We start from the raw sequence: 17404 nt of genomic DNA on the forward strand, positions 1-17404 counted from the left end.
TGTAATACTCCTAATCCCTATGTGTCCTGGGAGGAACCTTGTGGGAGGAACTCCACAGAAGGAGATTAGACTATGACTGAGTTCTCTCAAGATCCGATAGTTTTATAAGGGGCTTTTCCCCTCTTATCTCTGTACTTCTCTCATTGCTATATAAAGAAGGATGTGTTTCTTTCCCTTCTTCCATATTTGTAAGTTTCCTGAGACCTACCCAGTCATGGGGGGATCAGTTAATTTTCTTTTATTTATTAATTACCTAGTCTCTGGCAGTTCTTCATAGAAGTGTGAGAATTAACTTACATACAGAAAAAATATTGTTTGAGAACCTTCTGTACATTCTTTTGCTTAAAGTCACAGTTTCCAAAAACCTATCAACAATGTTAGTGAGAACATACTAAAAAGTAGAAACATGTTCTCTTTAAAAATTTTATCCATGTTATTTTAAGCTCTATTTATGATTATTAGCTTTTACGTTATAGATTTGATGTATACTTGTAATAAGTATAAGTATTTTTATCAAATAAAATTTTCCCATTGGTTGAAATATTGTCTGAAAATTAACATTCTGTGATTGACTCTAGAGACTATTACAACTTGTTTGCCAGGCACTCACACACGCTGTAAATTAAGGGAGAAACAATTCTTTCCTTTTAGAAGCTCTTACTCTTGAATGAGAGAAAAACCATAAACATCAATACTAAAAATACTTTTAGAAAGTAATACACTTCAAAAAATAAACAAACAGAAAACAAAAGCTGCTTCATTAATTTAAAGAAACTGCATTTTATTTAGCATGCCTGCTGAAGGGCACATGAGAAATAATTTATAGTCATTGAATTTATACAATTTTGCTTTGCATATTAGGTAATGATTAGGAAACAGAAAGTAATCCAGAGCCTATCCTATAATGATTGAAGGCACTTTAAGACCAAACAATTGTGAATGCTACTAGTTACCATAGCAGATCATTTCGTGACATAGGAGATTTCACAAGTTGTATTTATGACAACTCTCAGATTTATGTTTAATGTGTTTATTTAAACTGCACTCTGAATTGAGAAAATGAATGCTTACACACAAAAAAGTTATTTTAGCCTTTAATTATTTCAATCAACAATTTCTTGCAATGCATCGTTAATTAATTAATATAAAAGCAATACTTTATTTCTATCTTTACTGGCAAATTGAAAGATGGTAATAGATGCACAGTGACAATGACATTATTATCTAAAGAAATATCTATGAACAATAATAAGATTCATGGATTATACAAACGTGCTTAGTACCCTCACAGAATAAAGGAAATATTAAGTACATTTAAAAAATTGTTCATGATTTGCTTGCTTTGCGATTGTTTTATCAAATATTTGAAAGCTTTTCATTCTTGTTGAAACCATATACATAGAATTAAGCACAATAGGTTCCTGATTTAAAATAACTCTAAAATATTATTACAGCAAAGTAAGTGTTTTAGATGATTCTTTTTTCTAATTTTGTATTATGTTAACACATACTCTGTCTTCTATCTTTCTCCAAAGTACACATTTCCTCTAAGGTGCACATTAGAGGATTTTTTTATATCAATCAGAGGTTTTATATTTCAGATTATAATATATGAAAATAAGTATTTGTAATGATACATTTTATGACAATAATTCAGCCAACCATTTTGGCATAGCATTGGACATATGTTGTATTTTGCATTGGATAAGGATGTAACAATATAAAGTCAACCATGGTGAATATAAATTACCATAGATGAAATTTCTAAGAAGAGAAAAGGTTTAAACTAAAGCCTATGAGCTAGAGACAATTATTCTATTATACCTTGGTTTCTGGAATGGATGTATTATAGAGGCGTGTGTGTGTGTGTGTGTGTGTGTGTGTGTGTGTGTGTGTGTGTGTATGTGTCTGTGTCTGTGTGTGTATGTAAAAACCATTTTATTTTTCAAGGACGGGTGAGTTATACATAAATAATGGTATAAGAATAGGAATACTCTATGTGAGGTCTGGGACCCAATCCAAAAAATGAAAGTACTACTGTGTATCCATGGATATGAAGATTATTATTCTCAGTCAATAGAAGATAATTCAATATGCCCAGAATTTTGGTAAACAAAAAGGTTAAACATAAAACAGTTAGTGGGAAGAAGTGATCATTTAACTTAAATATCAGATCATGTCCTTTGCAATTTGTTTAAAAGAATAAATTTATCACTGCTGCTAAAGTACAGTATACTGTTTACTATAGACTTCTTTGAAGAAAACAAAGACACAGGTTTAATATATATTCATACTGTAGAGTGATTTCCTATTGCAAATGACTGGAAAACACTTCTAGCATCCTAATGTTCCTGTGCTGACGGGCTCTTCTGTTCAATGTGTCTAGAGCAATAAAATCAACTTGTAAGCTTTGCCTCAGCAGCTGAGCACTGCATGCATTCAGGTCATTATGGCAGTGGGGTGCTCATTTGGGAAAATGGTGTATAAATAACTGGTAACATGCGGGAAGTCTGATTTTACTGGCCAGTTACTATTTTTAGGATCCCTTTGCATTTGAAAAGATTTATGCCTCTGCGGAATTGAATGTAAAAACATGAATGCTAACTCCACTCTGACAACACAAAAGCCATTCTTGGGAAATGATTGTTTAAGAAATGAGTTTTGAAAATCAAATTAGTTCTTTTATTAATGAAACTATACATTTTGTTAAATATTACTATGGGAACATTTAATAAAATTCACCGAAAATATAAATCTCAGGGCAAGACAACACTAGTTTTGCATTAATATTGCATGCTATTTACTAGTGCTGTACTTTTGATGCATTCTCTACCACTTTAAAAATTTTTACTTCATCATTTAAAAAACTTTACTTTTAATGCATACATACTGTCACTTCTTCTCTCTCTTCTCTCTTTGTTTTCTCCCCTTCTCTCACACACACACGAACTTCCCATGAACATATGCAATACTTTCAACAAATAATATGCAGTTCACATAGTTATACACATATACTCATATTTACTATTTGCGACTTTTTACAATTGTATTTCACATTCTACAAAGCAACACTGTCATGCTTCTAAACTAGTTTAGCTGTTAAGTAAAAAGAAAGAAGCTTATTTTGTCAGTTAGTAGCATATATTTTTATATCATCTATAATTACATATTTTAAAGTAAAGTTTTCTTAAAAAGTAAAGAAAGCGGAGACTGCCGCGGAGGCAGGGCGCCGACGGCCGTATTTGCCTGTGCAGCCCCAGCCGCCGTCAACAAAAACTGCGCGCGCGCTCGGCGGGCGCTAGGACCGGCGCGGGGCCCCCCGGAGCCGCCTGGGCCGCTGGGGCATCCTCGCCACCGCCGCCGCTGAGCTCGCGGCCCGCCCAGCGCGCCCGCCGCCCAGGGTGGGGTGATGTCTTACAAACCGAACTTGGCCGCGCACATGCCCGCCGCGGCCCTCAACGCCGCTGGGAGTGTCCACTCCCCTTCCACCTGCGTGGCGACGTCTTCACAGAACCGCCAGCTGCTCAGTGACTACACCAACGTCCCGAGGCTACACCCAGGGACCTGGGAATAGCAGGTGCCGCAAAGCAAATAAGGGAGCCGCTGGGCATCATTGAAGAGCTGGGGGTGGAGATCAGACCCACGTGCGTGGGCAGCAGGAGCGCCCCGGAGAGGCTGAAGCGTGGCGTCATTCACGCTAGAGTGCCGGTTCGGGAGTGCTTGGCAGAAACGGAACGGAATGCCAGATCCTAGCTTCCTTGTTGGTTTTGAAGGATGATTTCCATCTTTTTACAGGATGAGAAGTTACAGTTCATCTCCCCTGTTCAGATGAAACCCTGGTTTTCGAAATGGTTACAGTTGTTTTTTCCTCCCATGGTTCACTTGGCTCTGAACCTACAGTCTCAAAGATTGAGAAAAGATTTTGTAGTTAATTAGGATTTGCAATTTAAGTAGTTAGGAACTGCCCATGTTTTTTTTGGTTTGTTTTTTGTTTTTAAACATTCATTCAAAAGATGCTCCTAAAGTTATCTTACAGCAAACTAGTTTGCCTCCAAGACACCATTGTCTCCCTTTAATCTCTTTTGAATACATACGTTACTCACAGTGTTCTTTGTTTCTTTTCATAAGCTAATACCACTCTAGGGATTTTGTTTTTAATGCACAGTGACTTTACTTAGTAGCTGGTTCCCATTTGCCATACACTGTAGATTCTGCTGAATGTAACTTCTTTTTTGCTAAAGCATTTGCATGACTATTAGTGCTTCAAAGTCAGTTTTTTAAAATGCACAAGCTCTAAACACAGAAGAAAGAGCAACCCACCAAACCCGACAAGGACCCCTGAACATTTTCACTAAGACTGTAAGTAGATCTCAGTTCCTCGTTTGTTGTAAATTGATCAAAACATCTGGAAGAAAATGACTAAAACTTTTTGCATCTTTGTATGTATTTATTACTTGATGTAATAAGCTTATTTTCATTGACAAAAAAAGTAAAGAAAGCATATGGTGTAACTATACTTAACTATTATTTGTAGCATTTTCTAGCCTTGGAGCATCTATAATTTGATAAATATTAAGATGAGATCATTGAGGCACCTAAGTTAAATTCATATGTATAAACATGCAAATGCGGCCGGGCACGGTGGCTCAAGCTTGTAATCCCAGCACTTTGGGAGGCCGAGGCGGGTGGATCACGAGGTCAAGAGATCGAGACCATCCTGGTCAACATGGTGAAACCCCGTCTCTACTAAAAATACAAAAAATTAGCTGGGCATGGTGGTGCGTGCCTGTAATCCCAGCTACTCAGGAGGCTGAGGCAGGAGAATTGCCTGAACCCAGGAGGCGGAGGTTGCGGTGAGCCGAGATCGCGCCATTGCACTCCAGCCTGGGTAACAAGAGCGAAACACCGTCTCAAAAAAAAAAAAATGCAAATGCTATAGACATTTATATGTCATAACAGAATTAATGATTTTCTTAATTCCAATATGATAGACTTATGGTACTTTATTTTGGCCATTCTTTCGATGATTGATAGATGATGTTGACTAGTGCTACTTCTCCTGCTACTAGCTACATATTTTAGCATCTACTACATGAGGGATGCCAATCCAACTGTTCACAAAATAATTTCTAATTGTCAGACCAACTGTAAATGTTATGTAATAGTATCCAAATGTGGAGGACACTGTAGTTCAAGGGCAATAAGCTTGATCTATATTCACAGAACTACCAAGTTAGTGAGCCAGGATCATAATGCAAGTCTTTATGGCCCTAAACCCATGCTATTTTAAAAATTGCCATGCTCTCAAAGGTTGATTTAATTTGATTTATACTTTTAAATAATTTTATAATCCGTCTGAAACCTGATCACAATCACTCATCATGATCTCTTACCGTAGACGAAATGCATTTTCAAAACTAGCCAAAACCATATATAGTGAGCATTTATGACTCATGTTGGCCATTGAGTACTAAAAAGATGAATATGGAAAGATCCATGCACAAATAAACACATTGAAAATTTTAATGAATAACGGCGATGTATATTAATATATATAGAGAAAGAGATTCATAAATGCTGTAAAGGAGAAATTAATTCTGACGTGCATTCTAACAAGATTTATAAGATGGCTAGTTTACAAATGAGTAAAACTTCAATACGTGATGTGGTTACAAGAGAGGAAAGCATAAATATTTTAAGCAAAGACACTGAAGTTCAAAAACATACTTAAAATGGCAGATGTGGTTGGAGCACAGTTTTGCTTGTTTTGCTTTGCAGAGATGTTTGTTGTAAGTTGTAATAGTAATACCATGATAAAACTTTAAATTCATCTTTTCTTCTTTCCTCTTTCTTCTGAAAATACTAAAGATGATGACTACATATATTATTAAAATTATATATTCCATAATATAAACCCACTTTTCTACATAATTTAGGTTATGTTTATAATGGACCAATAACTTAGTATTTAAAAATTACTTTTATGGCCTATTGACTATTGTCATTGAAACTGCCTGAACTCTGAAAATAATTTGATTTGATTTTTGGAAACTTTAAGAAAGAATTAAACTTGTCAGGAAATTTAACCTATGAAAGAATGTGAAAATATTTAGATTATTTATTAACTATTGACTGCTACCTGCTATATATTCTCTTACCATTCTGTATCTGCCTTTAATATAAAATGTATGTAACTCCAATTATAATTATTTAATTTACATGTTTGTTGCTCCCTCAAAATGTAATCTCATTCATAACCACCATTCCACATGTTTATTTTCTTTAGATTACTAGGCCCAAATGCAATGTCCATCATAGTTTTACATTTTTAAAAGACATAAGATTGATGCATGTTTGATGTCTTGTTAAATTAAGAAAGAATAATAGTTTCTCTGAAAGCAAAAGTTTTGTCACATTTTCTACAGAAATATAATCCACATATATATGACTCTAAACCAATTACATCTGTTCTATGAAATATCTTATTTGCTGTTTTAAATATGCAAAAATTATTTCAAAATGACTTTTTGTAGGAGTATATTATTGTAGAGAAATATGCACACCTCCTTTGCATAAATGTCTACAGAAAAAATTGAGAGCATTCTATTTTGAAGAAAGGAACAATCATTTACCACTGTTAAAAGAAGTATAATAAAGTTAACATGATGGAAATGTCACGGAACCTAGTAACTTTAAAAATATCACAGAGGCCAGATGCAGTGGCTCACGCCTGTAATACCAACACTTTGGGAGGCCAAGGCGGGCAGATCACGAAGTCAAGAGATAGAGATTTCCTGGCCAACATAGTGAAACCCCATCTCTATTAAAAATACAAAAATTAGCTGGGCATGAGTGCCTGTAGTCCCAGCTACTTGGGAGGCTGAGGCAGGAGAATTGCTTGAATCTGGGAGGTGCATATTGCAGTAACCCTGCACCTTGCCACTGCACATCCAGCCTGGGCGACAGAGCAAGGCTCCATCTAAAAAGATAATAATTAAATAAAAAATTTAAAAATCACTAAGAAATTTCAGAATATTAACATACCATTAATGAAATGATTTGTCGTGAAATTATTTGCAGAAATTTGATTATTCCATATTTTAGGCCCATGAAATATGGTTTAAAAATCCTTACTTTTTTTTTCTATAACCCATAAAACAAAAAGAATGAAACAGTTTGTAGTAAATATATGGTGAAAATCTTTCAGCATCAGGATGTGCTTGTGTTATAATCCCTATCCTGATTTATCATAAAAATACTGCAATTCAATTATTTTTGCAGTTATGGTGCAGGAGAGATGGAGAATTAGCAAGATCCTCTGATTTTGTCTGTTCTTACGAGCTTCCTAAAGTAACTGAAATTTTCCCAATCAATGCCTAGACCTCCCTGATATTTAAACATTTTGGATTTCATTTGTTTCTAATAGTAGAATCATTTTGCTTGTACCTACCACTGAATTTGAAAATAAAATAATAATCTGACTTATTAATTATATAATTTTTGTTCTATATATTTATACATACATATTTATCTGTACTGATTGCCTACTTTATCTGACAGTATAGGTTGTGAATATAGGTTGTGAATTTTTCTTACTATTATGTTTAATATGTATTTATATGTATAACAGTTATACATAACGGTAGCACACACACACACACACACACACACACACACACATACATTTTTGTTTCATAGTTTAGGTACGAAGAATTTAGATAATCAGGCTTCTTAGGTATATCATCAATATCAATTAATGCAAACCAATCTCATTTTCATTTTTCCTGAATTATTTTTCTCCAGTCCCATCTTTCTCACTAAACAAACATACACTAGTATGAATTGTGTTGCCTCATAACATTTTATAGATGTTTTTGTTTATATGTTTATGCATATTTTACTTAAAATTTTCCAGATAACATTCTGTTTCTTAGGTTTTTTACTGAACTCTGTCAGAAAACCTATGTAGTTATTAAAACTTATGTATATTTACACTTATAAATGTAATGTTATTTCTCAGGATTCCCTCACTGAGCAAACAATTGGAGGAGAACATTTTTTTTCCTGACATTTTAAACTTCCTCCCGTAACTTTAACTTTTGCTTCAGTCATACGTTCCTTTGGTCCCAGAGCACTTGTCATATTTTTCTTTTCTTTCTACATTTTTTTCTTCCCCAAACCCTCCATCCTTTTCTGTTTGTTTAGAAAACTAACGTCTAAATATTACTTATCTATTTGAGGCTGATTTTGTTATTAATGAGCTAAAAAGTGAAGCAAATTAAATTTCAAATTGGACACACACACACACACACACACACACACACACACACACCAGTATTCAGAATCAGAGTCCTAAAGGAAAGGCAGGTAGATAATTGATACAAGGACAGAATTTTGTCAAAATTACCAAGCAGTCTTTCTTTGGCTCTGCACCAACCATGTTGCTACATCTTGAGACTGGATTCTCTTATAGCTGCAACAACAATTTGGGCTATGTTTCCCCACTCATTCATGTGAGCAAGAAAGGCTGTCTTGCTCAGGCTGTGTATTCACAGTAAGGAATATTTTCCTAGTAAGAAGCCCACTTTCCAGAGAGACTCTGTCAATTTTGTCCTCAGATGTAATTGATTAAATTTTCTTAGGCTGGCTTTTTGTAAGCCAGTTACCAGTAAGAAAAAATAGGTTTTCCAGAATAAGACTAGATTGTTCAGACCCTTCCAATGAATTGAGAATGTGAGGAAGGTAAACATGTAAAACTGTGAGTCAATTATACCTCTTTTCTTTATAAATTACCCTGTTTTAGGTATTTCTATTAGCAGCATGAGACCTGATTAATACAGTAACCTACTCTCCTCTCTCACTTTGATATTCTATCAGAGGACAGATGAGATCACTGATAAAGTCAATATACCGTTCTATCTTTTGAGCAGAGAAGGTGAACAATGTCTGGACAGACAAAGGGGAATATCCACCATAGTTTTAAGAAAAGGTAAAAATGTGGGGTTGCCCTACCATACATTCTTTATAATCCATTGTATTTTTCATTATGGAATGTAATTTCTGCTCTGACCCCTATACAGAGTGTAATTCAAAACTGCAGAACATATAACATTAAGGAAGCATAAGAATTATAAACTGAGAATCATTTTTTTCTGCTTTCCTTGGGTGACATTTTGTTCTTGAGACAATGATAAATTAGAAGAAGGAAAGGCTATAGAGAAGAATGAAATTACTATGAGCATAAAACACATAGTTAATACATTATAGTAATATTTTCTACTTTGGTAATCATTAATTTCTATGATTATGTTTTCATTAATATTAAAATATTTATTTTTAAATGTTTATATATATATGTTTATCAAAATTGGCAGAAGGTTGAATTTAGTCTAATCTTTAATTTGGCAAATATAATAGACTATGATTCTGCTAAAAAAAGAAATGAAATGTTGATATATCTATAATGTGAATGAACCTTGAAAACATTATGCTAAGTGGAACAGCCAGACATAACAGGACAACTATTGCATGCTTCTTCAAAACTTCCAAGCTTATGAACAATAAGGAAAAGCTGAGAAATTGTCATAGACCAAATGAGGTATAGCAACATAATGTAGTACAGTATCTTGAATGAAATGCTACTGAAGAGAAATAAGCCATTAATAGAAAAACTAATGAAATCCAAATAAAGTCTGAAGTTCAGTTAATTATTTCTTAGTTTTAACAATTGTGTTACAGTAGTGTAACACGATAGGATTAGAAGAAACTGAGTAAGAGGTATATGAAAACTCTGTACCCTCTTTATAACATTTTTGTAAAAGTTCAATTTTATATGTTTAAAATTTTTTTTTAATATTCTAAACAATAAAAGTATTCTAAAATACAAAATTTGATAATAACACATGGGAAAAGGTAAATCAAATGATGGACCCAAACTCAAAATAAATGCTTAATAAATGCAGAAACCATCATACCCAGGGACTCTTTTTATAATAGCTAGCTAGCCCATAAAAGTTCTCTATTTAAGTTTAGGGGAAGCTCATTCTACAGACCCTGCAGTCAAGGATAGTGGCTCTTCATCTCCCCAGCTGAAAACAATAAAGTAATAATTTTTCTGAAGTCTGAGCAGAGTATCAGTGGAACTGTGTCACTACAGATTACAATAAATATAAGCACCTAGTTTACAGCTAATTTTATTTGAGTGACTGCCTTTATTGTAATATCTGTAGTAGAAAAATTAAGCATTTTGTGTGCATTAATCCCTTTAATAATTTTAATTTTATAATAGAGTAGACAATTTCTTATCCCAATAATAGACTTTTTTTTGTATTTGTAATTTTTACTGCTACATAAAATGCTGCTTGACAATTATATTGAGATATTCTCTGAAGGTTATATACCATGGAGTGAAATTGCTAGGATTTAGAACACGCATATCTTTACATTAATTGATAGATATTGCCAAATTGTTTTTCCAAGTGTTATACCAATTTTACCTAACTAACAATGCTTAAAAGTTCCCATGGCTTCACATGTTCATAATCACTTTCTATTAATAAATGTTTTATTTTGTCAAATGCGATGAATGTAACATGATATTTTATTGTGCTTTCATTGTCCTCTCATCAGTGTATGATTAAACACGTTTTTATATGTTCTTAGCCATTTTCTGTTTTTTCTTTTGTAAATTGCCGATTCAGCTTTTTTTTTTTTTTTTTTTTCCTGGGGTATTTTTCTATTTCACTGTTTATGGAATTTTTTTTTTTTTTTTTTTTTTTTTTGAGACAGAGTTTTACCCTTGTTACCCAGGCTGGAGTGCAATGGTGTGATCTCGACTCACTGCAACCTCTGCCTCTTGGGTTCAAGCAATTCTCCTGCCTCAGCCTCCTGAGTAGCTGGGATTACAGACATTCATCACCATGCCCAGCTAATTTTTGTATTTTTAGTAGAGACAGGGATTCACCATGTTGACCAGGATGGTCTCCATCTCTCGACCTCGTGATCCTCCCACCTCGTCCTCCCAAAGTGCTGGGATTATAGGCGTGAACCACCGCACCTGGCCTTGTGGAATATTTTTAAATATGTTCCAACGTTAATATTTTCTATGCCTTGCAAGTATTTTCTCCAAGTCACTGACTATCATTTCTTTGTTAAAGGTTGTCTGTTAATATACATATGGTTTTAAAGGCAGTATCAACTTATCAATCTGTCATCAATCATTTACCTTATATTTTAGGCTTTTATATCTAATAAATGATTTATGTCCTAAGGTGCTACATATGTTATTTTAATAACATTTATCATATCAGGTTGCTGTGATTAGTTTATGTTAGCATGTTTTCTGTACGCTGTGAGATCCTCAAGGGCAAAGGCCGTGTATTATTCATTTATTTTACCTTGGAATGATATATCTTTAGTTCATATTTTTAATGTTTATGCATACATAGAAAGTATGTATATTGCTGGGCTACATGAGATATTTGAATATAGGTATAATAGTTGCATCAGGGTAAATAGGGTATCTATTACCTCAAGAATGTATTCTTTCTTTGTGCTAAAACAATCCAATTATACTATTTTACTTATTTTTAAATGTATAATAAATTTGTTTTGACTGTAGTCACCCATTCTATTTAATCACATTTTCATACTCATTAACAATCCACTCTTTCTTCACAGTACTACCCCTCACTACATCTAGTAGCCATTCATTTATGCTCTATATTTGTGGCTTCAGTTGATTTAATTTTTATGTATGTTGGTTCCTTTTAGGAAGTGGCATCTGTGTTTAGATTGAGCGAGTTATAAACACGTTTCTTCCAAAAGCTGGGTTTGGACATTCCAGAGTGAAAGGGAGTTCAGGTTGCAATGTGAAATATCTGGCTCTAAAACAAAAATGGAGCTATATAGCAGAATGCTTGTCAATGCGTGCATTCAACCTACAGAGTTATACTGATGTGTGTTTGCAGCAGTTCAGAAACCCTTTCTTTGGAGAATGTAGAAACACTCATTTCCAGCCCTATAATGGCATATAAGAGTTAGAAGTAAGAAAGCCTTTAAAACACAGAAGACCTGCTTCTTACAAACTGATCTGCTGTGTGTTGTTTCCTTTTAGGAAGTTGCAACTATGTTTATATTCAGCGAGTTAGAAACACGTTTCTTCCAAAAGCTGTGTTTGGGCATTCCAGAGTGAAAGGGAGTCCAGGTTGTAATGTGAAATATCTGGCTCTAAAGCAAAAGTGGAGCTATCTAGCAGAATGGTTGTCAGTGTGTGCATTCAATTTACAGAGTTAAACTGATGTGTGTTGGCAGCAGTTCAGAAACCCTTTCTATGGAGAAAGTAAAAAGAGTCATTTCCAGGCCTATAGTGGAATATAAGAGTTAGCAGTAAGAATGCCTTGAAAACACAGAAGACCCGCTTCTTACAAACTGATCTGCTGTGTGTTGTTTCATTTTAGGAAGTTGCATCTATGTTTCATTTCGGCGAGTTAGAAACAGGTTTCTTCCAAAAGCTGCGTTTGGACATTCCAGAGGGAAAGGTAGTTCAGGCTGTAATGTGAAATATCTGGCTCTAAAACAAAAAAGGAGATATCTAGCTGAATGGTCGTCAATGTGTATATTGAACTTAAAGAGTTAAACTGATGCGTATTTGCAGCAGTTCAGAAACCCTTTCTTTGGAGAATGTAGAAACAGTCATTTCCAGCCCTATAGTAGCATATAAGAGTTAGCAGTAAGAATGCCTTTAAAACACAGAAGACCTCCTTCTTACAAACTGATCTACTGTGGGTTGTTTCCTTTTAGGAAGTTGCAACCATGTTTAGATTCAGCGAGTTAGAAACACGTTTCTTCCAAAAGCTGCGTTTGGACATTCCAGAGTGAAAGTGAGTTCAGGCTGCAATGTGAAATGACTAGCTCTAAAACAGAAATGGAGCAATCTAGCAGAAAGTTTCTCAAGGAATGTATTCAGTTTACAGAGTTAAAGTGATGTGTGTTTGCAGGAGTTCAGAAACCCTTTAACTGGAGAACGTAGAAACAGTCATTTCCAACGCTATAGTGGCATATAAGAGTTAGCAGTAAGAATTCCTTTAAAACACAGAAGACCCGCTTCTTACCAACCGATGTGCTGCATGTTGTTTCCTTTGAGGAAGTGGCAACTATATTTATATTCAGCGAGTTAGAAACACGTTTCTTCTAAAAGCTGCATTTGGACATTCCAGAGTGAAAGGGAGTTCAGGCTGTACTGTGAAATATCTGGCTCTAAAACAAAAATGGTGCTATCTAGCAGAATGGTTGTCAATGTGTGCGTTCAACTTACAGAGTTAAACTGATGTGTGTTTGCAGCAGTTCAGAAACCCTTTCTTTGGAGAAAGTAGAAAGAGTCATTTCCAGCCCTATAGTGGCAAATAAGAGTTAGCAGTAAGAATGCCTTTAAAACACAGAAGACCCACTTCTTACAAACTGATCTGCTGTGTGTTGGTTCCTTTTAGGAAGGTGCAACTATGTTTAAATTCAGCGACTTAGAAACACGTTTCTTCCAAAAGCTGCAGTTTGGACTTTCCAGAGTGAAAGTGAGTTCAGGCAGCATTGTGAAATATATAGCTCAAAAAACAGAAATGGAGCTATCTAGCAGAATGTTTGCCAATGAGTGTATTCAGTTTACAGAGTTAAACTGATGTGTGTTATCAGCAGTTCAGAAACCCTTTAATTGGAGAATGTGGAAGCAGTCATTTCCAACGCTATAGTGGCATATAAGAGTTAGCAGTAAGAATGCCTCGAAAACACAGAAGACCCTATTCTTACAAACTGATGTGATGTATTTTGGATCCTTTTAGGAAGCTGCATCTGTGTTTAGATTCAGGGAGGTAGAATAACGTTTCTTCCAAAAGCTGCATTTGGACATTCCAGAGTGAAAAGCAGTTAAGATTGCAATGTGATATATCTGGCTCTAAAACAAAAACGGAGCTATATAGCAGAATGGTTGTCAATGTGTGCATTCAACCTACAGTGTTAAACTGGTGTGTGTTTGCAGCAGTTCAGAAACCCTTTCTTTGGAGAATGTAGAAACACTCATTTCCAGCCCTATAATGGCATATAAGAGTTAGAAGTAAGAAAGCCTTTAAAACACAGAAGACCCGCTTCTTACAAACTGATCTGCTGTGTGTTGTTTCCTTTTAGGAAGTTGCAACTATGTTTATATTCAGCGAGTTAGAAACACGTTTCTTCCAAAAGCTGTCTTTGGACATTCCAGAGTGAAAGGGAGTCCAGGCTGTAATATGAAATATCCGGCTTTAAAGCAAAACCGGAGCTATCTAGCAGAATGGTTGTCAATGTGTGCATTCAACTTCCAGAGGTAAACTGATGTGTGTTTGCAGCAGTTCAGAAACCCTTTCTTTGGAGAATGTAGAAACAGTCATTCCCAGCCCTATAGTGGCGTATAAGAGTTAGCAGTAAGAATGACTTGAAAACACAGAAGACCCGCTTCTTACAAACTGATCTGCTGTGTGTTGGTTCCTTTTAGGAAGTTGCAACTATGTTTAAATTCAGCAACTTAGAAACACGTTTCTTCCAAAACCTGCGACTGGACTTTCCAGAGTGAAAGTGAGTTCAGGCTGTAATGTGAAATATCTGGTTCTAAAACAAAAGAGGAGCTATCTAGCAGAATGGTTGTCAATGTGTGCATTCAACTTACAGATTTAAACTGATGTATGTTTGCAGCAGTTCAGAAACCCTTTCTTTGGAGAATGTAGAAGCAGTCATTTCCAGCCCTATACTGGCATATAAGAGTTTGCAGAAAGAATGCCTTGAAAACACAGAAGACAGGCTTCTTACAAACTGATCTGCTGGGGGTTGTTTCACTTTAGGAAGTTGCAACTATGTTTAGATTCAGCGAGTTAGAAACACGTTTCTTCAAAAAGCTGCATTTGGACATTCCAGTGTGAAAGTGAGTTCAGGCTACATTTTCAAATATCTAGCTCTAAAACAAAAATGGAGCTATCTAGCAGAATGTTTTTCAATGAATGTACTCAGTTTACAGAGTTAAACTGATGTGTGTTTGCAGCAGTTCAGAAAGCCTTTAATTGGAGAATGTAGAAACAGTCATTTCCAACGCTATAGTTGCATATAAGAGTTAGCAGTAAGAATGCCGTTAAATCACAGAAGACCCGCTTCCTACAAAGTGATGTGATGTATGTTGGTTCCTTTTAAGAAGTTGCATCTGTGTTTAGATTCGGCGAGGTAGAAACACGTTTCTTCCAAAAGCTGCATTTGGACATTCCAGAGTGAAAGGGAGTTCAGGTTGCAATGTGAAATATCTGGCTCTAAAACAAAAATGGAGCTATATAGCCGAATGGTTGTCAATGTGTGCATTCAACCTACAGACATAAATTGATGTGTGTTTGCAGCAGTTCAGAAACCCTTTCTTTGGAGAATGTAGAAACAGTCATTTCCAGCCCTATAATGGCATATAAGAGTTAGAAGTAAGAAAGCCTTTAAAACACAGAAGACCTGCTTCTTACATACTGATCTGCTGTGTGTTGTTTCCTTTTAGGAATTTGCAACTATGTTTATATTCAGCAAGTTAGAAGCACGTTTCTTCCAAAAGCTGTGTTTGGACATTCCAGAGTGAAAGGGAGTCCAGGCTGTAATGTGAAATAATTGGCTCTAAAGCAAAAGCCAAGCTATCTAACAGAATGGTTGTCAGTGTGTGCATTCAATTTACAGAGTTAAACTGATGTGTGTTTGCAGCAGTTCAGAAACCCTTTTTTTGGAGAACGTAGAAAGAGTCATTTCCTGCCCTATAGTTGAATATAAGAGTTAGCAGTAAGAATGCCTTGAAAACACAGAAGACCCGCTGCTTACAAACTGATCTGCTGTGTGTTGGTTCCTTTTAGTAAGTTACATCTATGTTTAGTTTCGGCGAGGTAGAAACAGGTTTCTTCCAAAAACTGCGTTTGGACATTCCAGAGGGAAAGGTAGTTCAGGCTGTAATGTGAAATATCTGGCTCTAAAACAAAAAAGGAGATATCTAGCCGAATGGTCGACAATGTGTATATAGAACTTAAAGTCTTAAACTGACGTGTGTTTGCAGCACTTCAGAAACCCTTTCTTTGGAGAATGTAGAAACAGTCGTTTCCAGCCCTATAATGGCATATAAGAGTTAGAAGTAAGAAAGCCTTTAAAACACAGAAGAACCGCTTCTTACAAACTGATCTGCTGTCTGTTGTTTCCTTTTAGGAAGTTGCAACTATGTTTATATTCAGCGAGTTAGAAACACGTTTCTTGAAAAAGCTGTGTTTGAACATTCCAGAGTAAAAGGGAGTCCAGGCTGTAATGTGGAATAACTGGCTCTAAATAAAAGCGGAGCTATCTAGCAGAATTGTTGTCAGTGTATGCATTCAATTTACAAAGTTAAACTGATGTATGTTTGCAGCAGTTCAGAAACCCTTTCTTTGGAGAATGTAGAAAGAGTCATTTCCAGCCCTATAGTGGAATATAAGAGTTAGCAGTAAGAATGCCTTGAAAACACAGAAGACCCGCTTCTTACAAACTGATCTGCTGTGTGTTGGTTCCTTTTAGGAAGTTGCATCTATGTTTAATTTCGGCGAGTTAGAAACAGGTTTCATCCAAAAGATGCGTTTGGATATTCCAGAGTGAAAGGTAGTTCAGGCTGTAATGTGAAATATCTGGCTCCAAAACAAAAAAGGAGATATCTAGCCGCATAGTCGACAATCTGTATATAGAACTTAAAGAGTTGAACAGACATGTGTTTGCAGCAGTTCAGAAAACCTTTCTTTGGAGAATGTAGAAACAGTCATTTCCAGCCCTATATTGGCATATAAGAGTTAGCAGTAAGAATGCCTTTAAATCACAGAAGTCCCGCTTCCTACAAACTGATGTGATGTATGTTGGTTCCTTTTAGGAAGTTGCATCAGTGTTTAGACTCGGCGAGGTAGAAACACGTTTCTTCCAAAAGCTGCGTTTGGACATTCCAGAGTGAAAGGGAGTTCAGGTTGCAATGTGAAATATCTGGCTCTAAAACAAAAACGGAGCTATCTAGCAGAATGGTTGTCAATGTGTGCATTCAACCTACAGACATAAATTGATGTGTGTTTGCAGTAGTTCAGAAACCCTTTCTTTGGAGAATGTAGAAACAGTCATTTCCAGCCCTATAATGGTATATAAGAGTTAGAAGTAAGAAAGCCTTTAAAACACAGAAGACCTGCTTCTTACAAACTGATCTGCTGTGTATTGTTTCCTTTTAGGAAGTTGCAACTATGTTTATATTCTGCGAGTTAGAAACACGTTTCTTCCAAAAGCTGTGTTTGGATATTCCAGAGTGAAAGGGAGTCCAGGCTGTAATGTGAAATATCTGGCTCTAAAGCAAAAGCGGAGGTATCTAACAGAA

At 35.5% G+C, this 17404-nt stretch overlaps 1 pseudogene; it reads left to right on the forward strand.

Annotated features, from left to right (window-relative positions):
* Positions 1 to 3409: 3409 nt before the first annotated feature.
* LOC141580413 (cyclin-dependent kinase 2-associated protein 1 pseudogene) lies at positions 3410 to 3868 on the forward strand (annotated as a pseudogene).
* The last annotated feature ends 13536 nt before the right edge of the window (positions 3869 to 17404 follow it).

Source organism: Saimiri boliviensis, chromosome 11 (assembly GCF_048565385.1).
Source record: "Saimiri boliviensis isolate mSaiBol1 chromosome 11, mSaiBol1.pri, whole genome shotgun sequence".
NCBI classification, from domain to species: Eukaryota; Metazoa; Chordata; class Mammalia; order Primates; family Cebidae; genus Saimiri; species Saimiri boliviensis.